Genomic DNA, 15575 nt, shown 5'->3' with positions numbered 1-15575 from the left:
CCGCGTAGCAGTTAGCTGACCGCGCCCTACATCTCCCCCTTTTTTATTTATTAGAACACCAAGCAGAATGTAGCCCGTACAAGTGTTCACCTCATGATGTGCTCACTGTTCGAGGGCAGTTTTCTGTTGGCATGTCTGAGACACCTTCCTGCGTGCAATGCCAACAAGGGCTGCAGGGTGCAAAGGCTGACTCAGAATAATGGCTGATTCCCTATAGAGGTGCAATGGCAACAAGGCCTCTCTGTGCAAGGGCAATCATTTCGAATTATTCAGGGCGGAGAGCCAGGCTGCGGGCGAATCTCCTTCATTAATAGCCAGAAGTGCCTGAGTGAGCAGGACCCTATCTCGATGTGCCCTGATGCGCACACGACAGACCAACCAGAGACACAGCATAATCCCAAATACACAGCAGACTCCAAAGATTCCTACCCCCACCCACTCCCCAAAGGAGGAAAAGGCAGAAGAGAGCCAAGAGGCAAAATCTCCAAAGGCAACGGGCTCCAGCCCGGCAGCACTCAGTTGCACAATTTGAATAATCCTTTGTGGAATTCCAACTAATACAAAGACTTCGATTAAGAATCATCAGGAACATCCAACTCAGCATCTTCTCTGAAGTTTTCTTCAACAATTCTCGTCAGTCTTGATGGCACCCAGATCGGATCTTGATCCTGTGGGGAGACACTAGAGAGTCTAGCGCTGACTGGACTACTCACCGACGGTTACCACTCCGTGTGTCGAGTTCTGAATCGGTCCTCCATGCAGGGCGCGAAGTTCCCGGGTTTCGGCACCACTTGCGGCGAGCCGTTTCTGACCGGCAGAATAACGAGCCGCCACACGCAAGATTCTTCTCGTATCACACTTTATTGGAGCACAGCTTGGTTGAAGAAAGATGGAAGGAAGACCCCGCAATCCTATAGCAGTCTGCTTATATAGGGATTAAGAACATGTGTCGCTCTGTGATTGGCTTTCACCGATGGTGCGATTTGTGAGCCAGCATCGGATAGGTCGCTACTTTAAAACCTCATTAGTATACTTAGCGCAAGCGCAGTGGCCACAGGAAGGATGACTCAGCTTATTTCAGCTTCCTGCCGCGTAGCAGTTAGCTGACCGCGCCCTACACATACTCATTCTTCAGGTCTCTGCTTACGTGTCACATTTTTGTAGGAAAAACCTTGTTGATCACTGTCATAGGTTGCTTCCTCAGACACTGAGATGAGGTTTAGTGATCTGAATGTTACTTAAGGTTTTAACTGGAATTTATACCTTTAGAAGGGAGAGGAAGAAAGCATGATGGGCTAAGGGAGAAACTCATCTATGATGGTAGTCTGATGACTGCATTAGCCAACTGCAGGGGCTCTGGAGCTAAAATGGTCCATCAGAGTTGTACCGTGTTAGTTCAAAATGTCACAGCATTTTTATGTTCACCTCCATCAGTCATTGGATATGGGCCATCCTGGGAGGAGACTGACCTTGTATAAAATCATGTACCTGTCCAACGATAAGGCAATCCCTGAAACAGCTGACAATGGCAATCCCATCAGCATGCACATTTCTTACTTGGTGGAGCTGAGTGACATGTCATCATATGTCACCACAATCATTAAAGGTTGAATTAGTGCAAATGTTTTGCACACCACTTTCCAATTCCAAGGGGACTTTGGGTTTACCCATACATTTTAATTTATTTTATTAAAAAGAAAGTACAATCTAAGGAAATTTGAAAAAAAATTATACAAATCTAGGATTTGTTAATTTAGGATTCCAGATAATGTTTGTTATATTATTCAGTGGATTTTTCTGTGCTTTACAATATTTTTGAATAAAAAATAAATGCAAGCTACAGTTGCCTTTTTCATACTTCCAGTATCATGCTGTGTTTATCCAGATCATGGTATCAGTCAACTTTATTGCAATTTTCTATTTAGTTATGTATTAATCATTATTCTCCAAATTTCCACAAAGACAAGTTCTCCCTCAAGTTAATCCTATAAAAATGCCAGGAATAAATGAGCACATCTACCAAATATGCTTTTGAATGAATAAGGATTGCTGTATATTAGAGTCCAAAGATGTAGTTCAAGTGGAAACTTGCCACATGATTCCTCCGTGTGTCCTGTCTATAAATCATGAAACTTATAAATTCAGAAAGTACAAGACCACAGGCTCATGAATGGACCTGAGGCACAAAATTCCATTAGAGTAGTCAAATTGGACTCTTGGTCCCAACAAGGAGAATCACTTTATCCAGTTTCTCACTCTAAGAACTTCTTTTTGATCCTGTAATTAACTTGGCATTTGCATAGTGGTATATTTAACTCCTAAATTTACAAACCTCTCTTCAAGAACTTTTACTAGGACTGGAACTGGGCTCTCTCATGGTACATACTTCCTGCAAGTCAGTTCATAGAACGTACTCTGACAGCCAGTCCACTTCACACAGACCCCATCCCAATGCCTGACTGTAACCATTACAAACTCATTGATGAGCAAGTGCCAAGAGTGACCCGAGGAAGAGGGGACCATGTTGACAGCTGATAGTGGGTCCTGACAAACTTCATTTCTATACTGACTTATCACACATGCCCAGCTTAGATCTTGTATTGAAAGAATTTAGGGTTAACTTAATGGAATCAACTTATTTTTTCCTGGAGTTTCTATGGTTCCATGTTTGAGTAAGTGTATCATTAAATGTCCAAAGGAAAACCTCTGCATTGTAGTAGCTAAGTCTTAAAGCTGTATTTGCGAATTCAAGCTTTTTATGTACCATAGTCACATACAACTCTTCCAGTTATTATCTAATATTTTATATAAATCTACTTTTGTTACCTATAAAAAGGTTTTTAAGAAAATATTAAATCACTGTCTTAAATTTTAAAAAAACTGTCATTCTCAACAATAGAAATCATCCAATACTTAAATATTATTATATTGAATTCAGATTTCCATGAAAAGTTACTTTATGTATTATCAAGAGAATATGCCCTACACAGTGAAAAGTACTCTCCTAAAGATTAGTTTAGTTATTCCTCTTTCCTTGCCCATTCACATCCTGCATAGTTTCAAACTAGAGATCTGACACAGTTTGAGAAGAATAGCCCTAAAACTATCAACATGTTGTGAAATCATGTTGTTCCTGAACCTTAAATATAAGAGCCACATAATTTTTTTAAAAGATTTAATCATAATCTTACAGAGCTTTAATGAGCAGAATTTGTATTCCCTAGTGAGGTTCATTAGTGAAATTATTAAAAAGTACTGGACTTAAAGTTAACCATAAGAATATTTTATCATCCTAGAGTATATTCAAATCTGTCAATTTGCTTTGAGTAAGATTTAGAATGGAGAAACTAGAAAGCTGAAAACTCTTCTTTTCTATGAAATCATAGTGGAAAGGTCATGTAACTCCATTATCTAACTTTAAAGTTGGATTCATCTAAACTACTCCAAACAGATGAAATTCTGTTCTATTTTAAGATATCACTATCTAAGGAAATTTTAACTTGATTTTTAGGGATAGTTCTTCAGTACTGTACTAATAACTTTAACACAGTGAGAACTGTAAACATTCAAGGCAGAGCTGAGAGTACTCAATATTTGTTGACCTATTAAATGTCTTATTTACTCTGAAATAATGAAATAAACAAATTGTAAATCATCTTTTAAAGATAATGCTTAAATCTATGTTTGCCTTATCTTTTTTAAACTAAAGACCTCAGGGTTTTTTTTTTTTTTTAATAACTCAGAAAATTCTGAAAGTTTGTAAGGACTTCATAGTCTTTAAAACGTGGACTTTTGAAATGGAAATAATTTTCATATATTGAAATAATTTTCTATTACAGAAAGAAGCTTTCAAATATCCAATTTTCCACACTCTAATTTCCATACTATTATTTAACTTATATTGTTCTGTTTCATAAGCTATCATCAGAAAAAAAAAAATTGGCCAATAATATATTTCCCAAGTTTATGGCTTTGTCATTACTTATCAGATATCCTAAGGATAAATATTCCCATTTAGGGTAGGAAAATATCCTTTTTTAATATTTCCTCTTATGTTTACTAAGCCACTTTCATTGACCTATTTAAAACTTTACATTAGCAAATAAAAATGACTATGGGGAAAATGGTTAATGACATTATAGTATAGAGACAAACCATAATATTCTAACATGAAATACTGGTAATACTAAAAAGAAAGTTTCAGAAATTTTGGGTCAAAGAAGTTTTTAAATTTATTTTGTTTTATTGAAATGGATATTTCCAATATCTACATTGTTCATGTAGTTAACTTTTTTTAAAGGGACAAAATCAGTGTAATGACTAAAGCTTTTTAACCAATGAAAATATCAAGTGGAATAGCTAATCTCAGAATGAGAAGGGTGGTTTCTTCAGTTTTTTTTCCCTAACTTAGAGAGAAATAATTCAGCCTATCTCCACTAAGTAGGATGTTAGTTGTAGGTCTTTGTTTGATGCTCTTTCTTAGTTTGATGAGAGTATTTATTATAATTCGATGTTGTACTTTATTAAACTCTTTGATGCATTATTGGAATGATGATATGGTTTTCTTCTTTAATCTGTTGACATAGTAAATTAATGACTGGTTTTTGAATGTTCAATCAATCTTGTAATCGTAGGATAAACCGATTTGGTCCGGATAAGTTATACATTTAGCATATTGATAGATTTAATTTGGTATGTGTTGATGACAATAATAGCAAAAAGAATAAGGCAAAATGATTTGGAATTCTTCTTATAAGTGTCTACTGGAAAGAATTTGTCATTTAATATCATTTCAAACAACACTGAGGTAAATTAAAATGTATATTGTAAACCTTAGGGCAACCACTTTATTTATTTATTTATTTTTACATCTTTATTGGAGTATAATTGTTTTACAATGGTGTGTTAGTTTCTGCTTTATAACAAAGTGAATCAGTTATACATATACATATGTTCTCTTATCTCTTCCCTCTTGCGTCTCCCTCCCTCCCACCCCTCTAGGTGGTCACAAAGCACCGAGCTGATCTCCATGTGCTATGCGGCTGCTTCCCACTAGCTATCTACCTTATGTTTGGTAGTGTATATATATCTATGCCTCTCTCTCGCTTTGTCACAGCTTACCCTTCCCCCTCCCCATATCCTCAAGTCCATTCTCTAGTAGATCTGTGTCTTTATTCCTGTCTTACCCCTAGGTTCTTCATGACATTTTTCTTTTTCTTAAATTCCATATATATGTGTTAGCATATGGTATTTGTCTTTCTCTTTCTGACTTACTTCACTCTGTATGACAGACTCTATGTCTATCCACCTCATTACAAATAGTTCAATTTCGTTTCTTTTTATGGCTGAGTAGTATTCCATTGTGTATATGTGCTACATCAGGACACTTAGGTTGTTTCCATCTCCTAGCTATTGTAAATAGAGCTGCAATGAACATTTTGGTACATGACTCTTTTTGAATTATGGTTTTCTCAGGGTATATGCCCAGTAGTGGGATTCCTGAGTCATATTGTAGTTCTATTTGTAGTTTTTTAAGGAACCTCCATACTGTTCTCCATAGTTGTTGTACCAATTCACATTCCCACCAGCAGTGCAAGAGTGTTCCCTTTTCTCCACACCCTCTCCAGCATTTATTGTTTCTAGATTTTTTGATGATGGCCATTCTGGCTGATGTGAGATGATATCTCATTGTAGTTTTGATTTTCATTTCTCTAATGATTAATGATGTTGAGCATTCTTTCATGTGTTTGTTGGCAGTCTGTATGTCTTCTTTGGAGAAATGTCTATTTAGGTCTTCTGCCTGTTTTTGGATTGGGTTGTTTGTCTTTTTGTTATTGAGCTGCATGAGCTGCTTATAAATTTTGGAGATTAATGCTTTGTCAGTTGCTTCTTTTGCAAATATTTTCTCCCATTCTGAGGGTTGTCTTTTGGTCTTGTTTATGGTTTCCTTTGCTGTGCAAAAGCTTTGAAGTTTCATTAGGTCCCATTTGTTTATTTTTGTTTTTATTTCCATTTCTCTAGGAGGTGGGTCAAAAAGGATCCTGCTGTGATTTATGTCATAGAGTGTTCTGCCTATGTTTTCCTCTAAGAGTTTGATAGTTTCTGGCCTCACATTTAGGTCTTTAATCCATTTTGAGCTTATTTTTGTGTATGGTGTTAGGGAGTGATCTAATCTCATACTTTTACATGTACCTGTTCAGTTTTCCCAGCATCACTTATTGAAGAGGCTGTCCTTTCTCCACTGTACATTCCTGCCTCCTTTATCAAAGATAAGGTGACCATATGTGCATAGGTTTATCTCTGGGCTTTCTATCCTGTTCCTTTGATCTATATTTCTGTTTTTGTGCCAGTACCATACTGTCTTGATTACTGTAGCTTTGTAGTATAGTCTGAAGTCAGGGAGCCTGATTCCTCCAGCTCCGTTTTTTGTTCTCAAGATTGCTTTGGCTATTCAGGGTCTTTTGTGCTTCCATACAAATTGTGAAACTTTTTGTTCTAGTTCTGTGAAAAATGCCAGTGGTAGTTTGATAGGGATTGCATTAAACCTGTAGATTGCTTTGGGTAGTAGAGTCATTTTCACAATGTTGATTCTTCCAATCCAAGAACATGGTATTTCTCTCCATCTATTTGTATCATCTTTAATTTCTTTCATCAGTGTCTGATAATTTTCTGCATACATGTCTTTTGTCTCTTTAGGTAGGTTTATTCCTAGATATTTTATTCTTTTTGTTGTAATGATAAATAGGAGTGTTTTCTTGATTTCACTTTCAGATTTTTCATCATTAGTGTATAGGAATGCCAGAGATTTCTGTGCATTAATTTTGTATCCTGCTACTTTACCAAATTCATTGATTAGCTCTAGTAGTTTTCTGGTAGAATCTTTAGGATTCTCTATGTATAGTATCATGTCATCTACAAACAGTGATAGCTTTACTTCCTCTTTTCCGATTTGGATTCCTTCTATTTCCTTTTCTTCTCTGATTGCTGTGGCTTAAACTTCCAAAACTATGTTGAATAAAAGTGGTGAGAGTGGGCAACCTTGTCTTGTTCCTAATCTTAGTGGAAATGCTTTCAGTTTTTCACCATTAAGGATGAAGTTGGCTGTGGGTTTGTCATATATGGCCTTTATTATGTTGAGGAAAGTTCTCTCTCTGCCTACTTTCTACAGAGTTTTTATCATAAATGGGTGTTGAATTTTGTCAAAAGCTTTCTCTGCATCTATTGAGATGATCATATGGTTTTTCTCCTTCAATTTGTTAATATGATGTGTCACGTTGATTGATTTGCACATATTGAAGAATCCTTGCATTCCTGGAATAAACCCCACTTGATCATGGTGTATGATCCTTTTAATGTGCTGTTGGATTCTGTTTGCTAGTATTTTGTTGAGGATTTTTGCATCTATGTTCATCAGTGATATCGGCCTGTAGTTTTCTTTCTTTGTGACAGCTTTGTCTATTTTTGGTATCAAGGTGATGTTGGCCTCATAGAATGAGTTTGGGAGTGTTCCTCCCCCTGCTATATTTTGGAAGAGTTTGAGAAGGATAGGTGTTAGCTCTTCTCTAAATGTTTGATAGAATTCGCCTGTGAAGCCATCTGGTCTTGGGCTTTTGTTTGTTGGGAGATTTTGAATCACAGTTTCAATTTCAGTGCTTGTGATTGGTTTGTTCATATTTTCTGTTCCTTCCTGATTCAGTCTGGGCAAGTTGTGCATTTCTAAGAATTTGTCCATTCCTTCCAGGTAGGGCAACCACTTTAAAAAATAGAGTTATAATTAATAAGCCAATGTGTTGCTTCACTATGAATATTTGCTTTTAAATAGGGGACAAATTTCTTGTTTATTGGAAAGCAAATAACTTAATCTCTAAACGTACAAAATAAGTAATGTTGGCCTAAATTTACAAAAATATGTTAAGAAAACTAGACCTTGCTCCATAACTACCTTGTCTTTTAAGTGCAAAATCAGACAAAGCCTTTTTTTCACTCTTCTTTGAGAAAAAGTCCAGTGTATGTTGTAATATTTAACCCATGCCCCTTTCTGTATAACGGAGAGGACTATGGCTTCTTAAGAGTGAAGCATTAAATAATACCATTTGTATAATTTTATTTTCATTGATTCAGTAGTCCCTCTTACACACTACCCTTGAAGTATTTATTCTCAGAAACTGGAGTTTTCATAAAGCAAATTGGTAATGCAGTAATTCACGTTAGTCTTTTCATTGATATAACATTGTTTTCTCAGTGTTTTAGGTCTGAGAACTTGTTTTTGTATATTTCAATCATATCGCACATTTCATCAGACACTTTTAAGCTTTAGAAAGCATGAGTCATGCAATACTAAGTCATGCATTTTGTGTACACAACACAGGATAAAGCAAAGCACTGCTGAATAAGGTGTAAATATGGGGAGTTTTTGTTTATTGTTTTATTATCAGTCTACAGTTTAAAGATTAGTAAAACAATGCAAATAGTCTCTATTCACATTTTAAAATCTAGGATAAGTGAAGTAATAATAGTTGTATGCATGTAGGATATCTTTTAAAGGATGAATTAATGTCAAGAATTTAATAAAGATATCAGGAAAAAATACTTGAAGGTTAACCAAAATACAAAAATGGCTAGGAAAGTTATAAATTGTGTATTAGCTATGTTCTTTGAAATTATAACAGTTGCTGGCACATCATAGGCATCTAATACATTCAAGGAATATTATTTAAATGAATGGTTGAATGGCATGCTTGAGCAATTTTTAAAAGTAAAACATGGGTATACCTGTGTATTGTATTAATAAGGCAAATATCCTGTGTTTTGATTCATAAGAACTATTTTTCTATGTTAACCTGATGCTGTCTACTTAAGGTACACTTAAAAGATAAAACATGGGCTTCCCTGGTGGCGCAGTGGTTGAGAGTCTGCCTGCCGATGCAGGGGACACGGGTTCGTGCCCTGGTCCGGGAAGATCCCACATGCCGTGGAGTGGCTGGGCCCGTGAGCCATGGCCGCTGAGACTGCACATCCGGAGTCTGTGCTCCGCAACGGGAGAGGCCACAGCAGTGAGAGGCCTGCGTACCGCAAAAAAAAAAAAAAAAAAAAAAAGGATAAAACACAAATAGGCACATACACACTCACTCATGCACCCACAAAACAAAAGGCTTTGTATGACACTTTATGAATATCTAAACAACATGGCACAGCATATCAGCAGCAAAGGTATATGTCAAGGGGACACAGCTTTGCATTGTGCTGTAAGCAGTATCATACCTGACCTTGGTCACCTGGTGGAATTCCAGAACTAGCTGACGGAAAGGATTTTAACTAATGTTTGCTAGACAGATTAAACACTGTTATATAAAAATTAATGTGCCTGTCTGTTTTCTAAGAATATGTTAGGGAACTCCCTGGTGATCCAATGGTTAGGACTCTGTGCTCTCACTGCCAAGGGCCCCGGGTTCAATCCCTGGTCAGGGAAATAATATCCCATAAATCATGCAGTGTGGCCAAAATAACAATAAAATAAAAAAACTGTATGTTAATTTATTTTATTGTTTTATTCCAAAACCAAATAATTTCCACTTATTTAAATGTACAGGTGAAGAGAGTTCTTTTTAATTTAAATCAAATAAATTTTTAGGGAAAATACACTGCAAGTACTGAAACTTCCCACTCCTGCGCATACAGTATGTCTTGAAAATGCATTTAACAAATATTAATTGATCACTTACAATCTGCCAGTTGCCCTTCTAGGAATACAGATATTAAGAAGACATATGAAATACCTGACAGCAAAGAGCTTACATTCTATTGAAGTATAATAGCAAAATAAACAGTTAATAGATTAATAAATGTATGGTTGATGGTGATAGGCGTTACAAAAAAAAATAAACAGAGGTAAAAGTTGATAGATAATGCTAGGGTGGAGGTTAATTTTATTTTATATTGGGTAGTCATGTCTCACCGACGAAATGTTATTTGAGCAGAAAAACACAGGAAGTGAAGGAGGACACCATGCAAATATAAAGAAAAAGCATGTTCCATGCAGAGGAAACATGTACACAGACCTTGAGTGAACAGCTTGTCTGTTGCATTTGAGGAATAGCAAGGAAGCAACTAAGGAGGTCACAGAGATGTGAGAGGAAGAAAGTAATGATGTGTAAACTTCTAGCCCATAGAAAGGCTTTGGATTTTCATTTAGTGTGAAAGGGAAGATACCGAAAGATCTTTTAGCAGCAGAATGAAACCATCGGATTTTATTTTTAGGTTATCGTGCCAAAAACAGACTGGGGAGGAGGAAGAAGTGGAGCAAGTTTGGAAGCAGGGAAATCAATCAGGTCAATAATTCAAGAACATATGATGGTGTTTTTACCAAGTTGATGGTAATGGAAATGGTGAGACATGGTTTATTTGGCATTTGTTTTGGTAGTTGATGAACATGATTTGCTGATGAATGGGAAGGTATAAGTGCAAGACAGAATATGTCAACATTTATTTTATCTGCAGAAGGAGAAGGTTAGAGTCTTCCTTTCCTGATATTAAGAGAACTGTGGGTGGAGATGTCTTTTTTGATTGAATAACACAAAGATTATTGGGACTTAGGCATACAGTGAGTGGCAATAGTAAATGCAAAGCTTAAGAAGTAAAACATTCAGAATGGATGTCATCAAAGAAGCATTGTGATGGATCTTCTGTTATGTGAATGAATAAATGAGTGAAGCCACTTGGGGTTCAGGTAGGATTTAGGGTGAAGACAACTACTAAAAATCCCACCTTACAAGTTCTCAGTGTAGGAGAGGGTGTAATCAGACATGTGTTATTGAAGTTACCAAATATAATGAAGGTAGAAAATTAGAATAATAAGAAGTATAAAAACGCAGAGGTTTTAAAAAGAGGTGCAGGGATTTGAAAAGAGACTTTCAAAGAGTAAAAACGAGGTGAGGCATACTCCTGATCCTAAGGACAACAGCATTTGGAAGATTATTTCCTACTTTGAAAAAAAACAAAAGATTCAGAGAAGAACTGGTTTTTACTAAGGCAAAGAGATGTGATAAATTTTCAACAAAGAATTTTCTGATAGGCAGGATAATTATTTCCTATGAAACAGGGCATACAGAGGGAAAGGCTTGGAAGTAAAATAGATCATACTGAAAATAAGAATAAGGAAAAAGATAAAAGACAAATGATAAGGTTGAAAACCTGTACCTTTGACAGAGACCTAGTGTAACAGGAGTTTTCAGTTGTGGTTTACTGATTTTAGGATAATACAGGATGATGCTTCTAGAGCAAAAAATGACTTCCTTTATTAATTTTTATTAATTAAATTTAATTTTAATTAGCTTAATTATTAATTTGTTAATTAAGGATTAAATATTGAAGTACCTTAAAAATAAAAGTAAAACATATGTTATATTAACACTAATCAAAAGAAAGCTTTGATGTTTATATTAGCATGATGCAAAATGGACTTTAGAGCAAAATACATTACTAGACCTAAAGAAGGTCATTTCAAAATTATAAAGTAGTAAAAGGGTCAATTCATCAGAGAAGTATAACAATTCTTGACTTTTAGACACCTAATAAAAGATCTTTGGGACACATGAAACAAAAGCTTATATGTTGGAGGAGAAATAGAAAAATTGACAATTATGTTAGAAAATTTCAACACTCCTCTTTTAATATTTCATACAAATAGTCTGCAAATCCAGAAGACATAGAAGACTTGAACAAAATTATCAACTAATTAGAAATGACTGATAATATAGAAAACTGCCCAACAATAGCAGAATTCACATACATTAATCAATGACTTTCTTTGAGAAGGTCAAAAATTGATAATGTTCTAGTTACTAATTCTTACTGCTATCAGGAATGAGAGAAATAACATATTCCTTGAAAGACACAAACGATTGACACTCACTCAAGAAGTAACAGAAAATATGAATAGACTTACAAAAAGTGTATTTCACATTAAAATTATGCCCACAAATAAAATCCAGGAAGACGCAGTCCTAATTCTATACAAATTCTTCAAAAGACTGAGGAGTAAAGAATACTTTCTAACTGAGGGTTCAAGGCCAGAATAACTCTGATATCAAAACCAGAAAAAAAAAATTATAACAACACAATATCATTCATGAACATAGATTCAAAGGTCTTTTAGACGTTTTACTAAAATAAACCCAAAATGTATAAAAAGGTTAATGCATGTTGACAAAGTGAGTTTTATTTCAGAAATGAAAGTATAATAACATACCAAAGGACATCCATATGATACTTTTAATAAGTTTAGAAAAATCTTTAGGTAAAAGCCAACATCCACTATGGACAAAACTCATTGAACTGTGAATAGAATAACAAACAAAAAACAAACAAAAAAACCCAGAACTCATTATGATAAAGGGCATCTACAAAAGAAAAAAAAAAAAACAATCAAACATCATGTTTAATGGTGAAACCCTGAATATTTGCTCTCTAAAATAAAGAATAGCAAGGATGTCCTCTCTCACCATTTCAAGCAACATTGAACTGAGATTTCAGCTAGTGCAATAAGGCAAGAAAGAAAAGTAATAGTCTTGTTTGGAAAGAGAGAAGTAAAATTTATTCACAAAAGGCATAATTGTCTACGTCTGTGATGAGAATTGGCAAGGTTTCAAAAATCAACAACAAGATAAACAATCACGTATTTCTACATTCTAGCCATAAACAAAATTAAAAATACCATTTACAGTAGCAAAAAACATATGAAAAACTTAATCTGATGAAAAATGTTTAAGACCTACACTGAAGACAAAAAAAGATTAGTAAGATAAAAAGAAAAATAGATTGAAAGCTATATGGTATTCATGGATCTGAAGACTTAATATTGTCAGATGTCAATTTTCCCAACAGATAAAATGCTATGCCAATTAAAAATTTCAGCAGTCTTTTATTTTTATTGTGAGAAATTGGCAAGCTAATTCTAAATTCAAATGAAAAATAAAAGGACTTAGAACAGCAAAATAAAAAAAAAGAAAAAAATAGAGAACATATAGATACTGACTTCAAGAGGTTTTACAAAACTGCAAAAATAAGACAATGAGGTAATGATGATAATAGACAAATCAATGTAACCAAACTTAGAGTCCAGAAAGAGATTCACACATCTTTGATCAATTGGTTTTTGACAAATATTCATAGCCATATCAATGGAGAAAAGATAGTCTTTTCTAGATATGGTGCTGGAACAATTACATATCATACTGAAAAAAAAAAGAATGTTGATCCAAAGCTCACATCAGATATAAAAATTAGCTCAAAATGTATCATAGACTGAAATATAAAAGCTAGAAGTATAAACACCCTAGGAGAAAACATACAATAAAAATATTTTTCATCTCAGTTTAGCAAAGATTTCTCAGAACATGAAAATCATTATCCATAAAAGAAAAAAATATACTAATTTGGTGTGATCAGAATGAAGAACTTTTGTTTCTTGAAAACACTGTTAATTTTTGTTTAAACAGAAGAAGCCATAAAATTGGAGAAGTCTCTTGCAAATCATATGTCTGATAATGGATGTTTACTCAGATTATTAAAAAATAAAAATAAAAGACCTTACTAATTGTAAAACAGAGTAGGGACCCAATTGTATATATGAAAAAAAATATTTGAAGAATCACTTCACCAAAGGTACATGGATGGCTTATAAGCACATGAAAAAATGCTCAACATTTAGACATTAAAGAAATACAAATTAAAATCACAATGAGGTGCACCTACACATCTATTAGAAAAGCTGAAACTATAAAGGCTGATTGTACCTAGTCTGGGCAAGGTTGTGAAGCAACAGGAAATCTCATAAACTGCTGATGGCATATAACATGATACATTGTGAAAAACAGTTTGAAAGTTTCCTAAAATGTTGAACATGTTCTGATTATATGAACTAGCTATTCTTCTCCTAGGCATTTACACAAAAGAAACAAAGCCTATGTTCATAAAAAATCTTGGAAACAATGCAAATATCTATTAACATGACAATGATAAATTATGATATTTCCATACATGAGAATGCTTTTCAACATAAAAATGAACTGTTGATTGATAATCAGATTATGATATATCCACACATGAGGATACTCTTCAGCATAAAAATGAACTATTGATGTACACAACTTAGATGATTCTCAAAATAATTTTGCTGAGTGAAAGAAGCCAGAAAATAAAGAATATATATACTGTGTGATTCCATTACTGTAAAAAAATCTAGAAAATATAAACTAATGGATAGTAACAGAAAGTCACCAAATATATCAGTCTGATTTTGGTAGCCTTCTTCTGTGTCTTCATGACTTCCTACACTTGGTTATCATAGGATTTGTCACACCATATTGAAACCTGAACTTTTTCTTATTTTATCTTGCTAGAATACATATCCTTGAAGTTATGGACATTTGAACTCTCAGTTATTAGTAGAAATTCTATCCCACAGTAAGATTTCAAATATAAAAGCCAGAGTTTTACAATGACATCTAAGCTTTTACATGAACTAGCCACTCATTTAACCTCTGTGACCTCATTCTTGCTACTCCTCACTCACTCGCAGTGGCATCCTTGATATTCTTCAGATATGCCAAGCATGATCCAAACTTAAGGTCTTTGCAATAGCCAATCCTTTTGTCTGGAGTAGCCTTACTGCTGACAGTTCTTGGCAAACTGTCTCACCTTTTCACTTCTTTGCTCAACTGTCACCTTCACTATAACTACACTGAGCTTTCAACTTAAAATTTTAACTCCCCATCCCTGCTCAGCAATCTTGATTTTTCTCACCCTGATCTAATTACTTCTCCACTGTACTCCTTATCTTTGAACATATACATAACTTCCTTATTTATATTTCTTACTTTTATTTTATCTCCCTCATTAAAATAAAAGCTCAGCAAAGCCCAGTGTTTCATTCACCAGCATAATCTAATGTAGCATCTGCCATGTAGTGGGTGCTACTTGATAATTTATTGAATAAATTAATGTTGAAAGAATGCATAGTTACAAAATTTTTTCTTCAAAAAATAAATTATATAAAGCATAGCTTGGATTTACTTAGAAGATATTCTATAGCACATAGTGGACCAAATACATGAAACTTAAAGAGACAATCATACAAATTATCAATTCATAACTACTCCAAAACTGTATATTCCCACTTTTAGGTCATCTCTGAAGACCCTAAAATAATCTCTCAAAGGAAAGAAATTTTTTAAAAAACAGCTTTTTTTTCAGTAGATAATTTAACAAAGCAAAGGGTACATAGAATATCATCAGTAATCATCATAAATTTTTTTCTAATTTATTTATTTTTGGCTGTGTTAGATCTTTCTTGCTGCAAGTGGGTTTCTCTAGTTGCAGCCAGCAGGGACTACTCTTTGTTACAGTGCACAGGCTTCTCATTGCAGTGGCTTCTCTTGTTGAGGAGCACGGGCTCTAGGCATGCAGGCTTCAGTAGTTATGGCACGTGAGCTCAGTAGTTGTGGCTCATGGGCTCTAGAGCGCAGGCTCAGTTGTTGTGGTGCATGGGCTTAGTTGCTCCACAGCATGTGGGACCT

The sequence above is a fragment of the Tursiops truncatus genome, chromosome 5 (genome assembly GCF_011762595.2).
Source record: "Tursiops truncatus isolate mTurTru1 chromosome 5, mTurTru1.mat.Y, whole genome shotgun sequence".
Taxonomy (NCBI): Eukaryota; Metazoa; Chordata; class Mammalia; order Artiodactyla; family Delphinidae; genus Tursiops; species Tursiops truncatus.
This window is presented reverse-complemented; position numbering follows the sequence as displayed.